The sequence below is a fragment of the Buceros rhinoceros genome, unplaced genomic scaffold (genome assembly GCF_000710305.1).
Source record: "Buceros rhinoceros silvestris isolate BGI_N320 unplaced genomic scaffold, ASM71030v1 scaffold9206, whole genome shotgun sequence".
Taxonomy (NCBI): domain Eukaryota; kingdom Metazoa; phylum Chordata; class Aves; order Bucerotiformes; family Bucerotidae; genus Buceros; species Buceros rhinoceros.
Genome location: NW_010416909.1, coordinates 132346 through 137278, shown reverse-complemented (window position 1 = coordinate 137278; position 4933 = coordinate 132346).

The window sequence follows — 4933 nt, the reverse complement described above, 5'->3', positions numbered from 1 at the left end:
CACATCTGTGGAGTTACACAAGGGATGAATTTCGCCCGGTAATTAAGAACTGAATGTTCTAGTGACATACAAACAGTTTGAGACCAAAAATAAACTTACTCGCTTGAGGCAAGAGATGACCTGTTGGAGGATAAAAGTATTTATCTTGTTCTTTGGGCAGCACTTTGGATCATTGTGACTAGGTTCTGAAAAATGACCTCCCCATGGGGAAGTCCACTCCTGTATGGCACAGCAAAGTAAGCCCTCATCCAAGTGCTGTTATGAACTAGCAAGATTAATCTATTTATCTTAATTCCACTAACTTCCGTATCTTTTAAGTGACACTCACTGCTTTTCTGCTAGTGATAATCAACTGGAAATTCACCTTGTGGAAATATTTTAGTGCCAAATGAGATATCATAAACATGTTGGCGTGTGCCAACAGCCCCTCAGACTGTATGTCAGAACTGCATTTCACAGCCATTAGTACAGTGCCTGACATTAACAATCAATATTTTTTTTCTGCAGCAGGATTCCCTGCCTTTATACATTTATTTTCATGTATTGTTGAATTTAATGTATGTATGCATCTGGTTGTCAAGAGACAGGTAAAGCTCGGTTGCTTGAAGGTGATCACTTACCAATTTTCTAATAATACTTAGAGGGGAAGAGTTGGCAACCTTAGATGGAAGTTTAAATGAGTGAGACTCCCAGAGATTCCTTTAGCTAGAGGAATTGATTTATAGCATGTAGAAAGAGCTTTCGTGTGGAAATCGAGTGAGCAGGTGGCTGCAATTTATATAAATTAAACCTTGGGCTTGTTCTTCTGGCTTGAGAGGGGTTTTTTCCCTGTTTTTAACAAAGCTACCAGTGCATAAACAGTGTTTGGTTCTCTTTCTAAATGTTGGTTCTGTACAGTTGTTTTTAATCATTGAACTGTTTGGAATCAATTGTGGAATTAATCTAATTGTAGGTTCACTCTGTGCTGCTTTTTCGTTGGGGCATAGTGTAAGAGGAGAGCTGTGGTCAGGGAGCAAAATCACAGGTTTGCATTCTTGTCTCGTGTCGCTTTTCTCAGACGGTCTCTGATCTGTCATTACAATCAAAATTCTTTATCCTGGAAATTGCGACGTGAAATTTTAAAGCTTAAAATAGCACTTCTGTAAGGCACAGATAAGATTATGCAAAGTGTTAATGCAGCATTAACTGAAGAGTCCCAATTAAATAATTATAAATAGTTACAAGTCTAGCCTTTTTATTTCCAGAGCCCTGTAGTTTAACATTTTTGCACTTTCCTTCTTTCTTTCTTCCTCCGACAACGTTCGTGCCAGTTAAGGAGGACTGAGACCTCTGCAGCATTTGATTTTTTTCTTCTTTTATTAAAAAAGACATAAAATTTCAGTTATAAAACTAACAAGTATTCTTTTGAAACTAAAGATCGATCTCCCCTAAACGCCGTCAGCGGTTTAGGCTTTCAGAGGTTGTAGAAGGCGCGTGCTGACACTGTATGGTGGAACTCACGTATAGTGAATAACCTGTAGACACGTATGAGGTCAAGACCGGAGTTCTGCCCATTGAGCAGCCCAAATCAATTGTTTTAAAACCATGCAGTGATCTGGATATTGAATACGTGTTAAAACCTCTCCGGACATTGCTGTTGGGGTCATGCACACCTTCGTTCATAGAAATACACAGGTGTACGTGTTTGCACTGCAGGCATCATTCACCAAGCTGAGAAAAGTCGCGTCTTTGTGCTCATTCAGACGCCTTTAGGAACTGTTCAGAAAATCACAGGAAACAGAACTTCGTTGACAGTGTGAGCAGGCAACCTCTGATTTTTTTTCTGTCCTCTGATAGTTGACTTTCCATGGCCACTTACACCTTTTTACCCTGTTCCTCACTCCACCAACAGAGTATATGTCCTTACAGTCCAGAACAGGTTTTTTAATACCGTGTTTCATGTATTGAAAACATATCTTTTTTTGTCTCTTGGGGAGTGACTGTTGGTGCAGTTCACTATTAAAATTTGTTTTGGAGAAGATTTGTAAGTCGAACACAGCTACTCGTGTATGATCCTGCTTGTTTCTTCTTTCAATCTATGCAGTAAACCAGAAACAAACAGTGAGATAATTTAATTATTCATTAAACCAATAATCTAATCACCAAAGAGTATTACATGTCAGGTATGAGAATCTACAGCATTTTTATAGGCTAGAAAACTAGTTCAACTGAACAAATCATTTCATTTTTTAATTCAATGCAAATCAAATGTGCCTTGAATGCCTGTTTTATCTTCCTTTGCTCATGGAATTTACAGTTAAGTAACAGTTTTCTGAACAATTATAGAATGATCATTAAAAATATTAGCATTCATATAGAAGTCTTATACTCTTAGTTCTCCCTGATGTTTTTTGGCTGCAGCAGCCCAAGGGGAGGCGAAAGGGGAGTAGCTGCATGCCTTGGAAACACAAACCCCACGCGGTTCCCGGATACTAATGATGCTTCCTGCTTTTTCCTATCCCATCTTGCAGTGACCATGGCTGCACTGCCAGGACCATCTTCTGCAGCAGCAATGCTTCAGGAGCACCATTACTGTGCTCCAAACCCAGCTCAATGCGCAGGGCACTGCTCCGTGGTGTGCAGACAGTCAGGCAGTGGCCGACACGCTGTTGGTAAAGGTGTGACGACTGTTGTCACTGTTGGCAGACCAAGGCTCCAGACAGCTCTTGTCTTCAAGTGCCAGTCACTTCTTTCAGTATTCTCCTTTTGTTCTTACTTCTCCTACAAGTGTCTTTTGATTCACCTTTGACATGCAGTAGGAAAAACTACTCCGTCCCTGCCTAATCTACGGTGCAGTTAATGTTTCTCGCTGGTTGCCTTCCTACTCTGAAGGGAAAGCAATTTCCCTTCTACACCAGCCAGTTATTTCTGAATAGATATAATTAATTATTTCACTAATCTCACTAAGCATTAGGTTAACGCTCTCTGCACGAGATCACTTCCCAATTATTTAGCCAGTAACATCATCAGCAGAACATCAGCTTGCCTGGGGAACAGGAGGCAATCAGCCATTACACAGCCATTTGAACCTAGAAGCTGCGTACATGCTCAACTCCCCGCAGACAGCAGCGTGATGGCACAGATTACTGAAATGATAGCTTTTGCACAAGCAGGCCTTTTATTTTTTCCAGTGGTGGAAGATACCAGCTCAATTGAGAAACTTGTTACAACCCATTGCATTCCATCAGAAATTCTAGTCAGCTGTAATAGCATATTTTCTTTTCTGCAGAGCCAGCAGAATAAAAAATAAACAACAGGATGGGCTGTAATCTGTTTCTTCCCCATGGACATCTAAAGCTATGCTTGAGTAACTTTTCTTTTGCTGTGGCATGACAAGTTACCTCTGATTCATAACTTGTCATGACATAAGGTAAGACGCTAGTTATTTACCTAAGATGTTCCATGTCTCATAATAATGTGCTTAGCAATTTATTATACTTCTTCCTCTCCAGAATATTGTCTTCCTGAGGCAAGCATTTTAAATGATATATAACGGTGTGGTTAATCAGCAGTCATTATCACGACCTTAGTACAGCAGGGACAAAGGGAAGTGGTCTGATATCAAAGAGAAGATGGGACAAACTTGAAAAAGAAATTTGCATTTAGCATTAAGAAATGGGGATGTAATTCCAGATTGTCTGATCAAAGCAGTGGGATAAAGAATGTTTGAACTATTCAGGCAATCATACAAGCTGCTGAAACAGTAACTTCTTGGTAAGTCCTCTTGCTTAATTGCTGAAATGAAAACTCATTAGAAAATGGCCTTATTCCTAGAGGCACAGGTGAAGGAAAACAGCTATTTTGCATGAGATAACGTCACGTATTTTGTGTTTTATAAGAGTTTCTCCTCAGAGATCCTGATGTCTATCTTGGTGAAGTCTTTGACTCCAATAATGTAATCAGAGCACACAAAATGAAATTTTAAGGCTGACCTCCTGAGGCTCTTGGTCTGGTGGTGTGGTACCTGGGAAGCCAGGGACACCAGTGAGGTATTTTCTCTGTTCACTTTGTCACAGCTTGATCTTTCCACCAAGATGGGAGAGTGACTGTGCAACTGCGCATGTTTCTAAACATTCTAAAACATCCTAGAAGGTCCCTCCACATGCACACACCCCTCTCCTACCTTACTTGCTTTTGAATTTCAACCCAAACCAGGAAAGAAAATGAGAACAAAACCGAACGATAGTTTTAAACCGACACCAGATGGCTTCTGGCTCTGAAGTGGGGATAGAGGGCTGTGTATCGAATAATGAGCAAGGGAACCTCTTACCGCTTGGACCTTCTAAACACAGTGTGACGGCTTGTGGCATGTCAGAAGGATGTGGACAAGTGAAATGACTGTGGAGATGCAATGACTATGCAAATTGTTTGTAGAAGTAAAATAAAGCCTGAAATACTCAATTAAGCATAGAGTTCTGCCTGGGGAGGAGGAGAGAAAAGTCAAGGTTATGAGCTCCACAGGTTGTTCTTTGAAATCATCTCATGCCTGAAATTTCTGTCAGTGTATTCACTGACTGGTTTACCCAGTATTGCCAAACTAAAACTCTTGCGGTTGAACAGTGTAGTGCGCCTGTTGCCTTCCTTTTTACTGCTTCTGGAACTGCCTTTGTGGAAAACTACAAAGTTTAATTTGACTTTCCAGGTAAATGCATTTACAATGGCATTTACAAGTCTTTATGGTGACAAAATACAGTAAGCAAACAAAAAAAGAGGAGGAAGGAGGAGAAAGGAGGAGACCGAAGTTTTCAGCCTTTGAAAAAAAATGCTGTTTTTATTCAAGCATAAAATTCTGACCTTTTTTTTTTTGCCCCAAATAGAAAATATTTATCAGATCCTCTCATAAGGAATTTTCTCTTTCTTTTCCAAATCCACATTCCTCAGGGGACTCTTGACG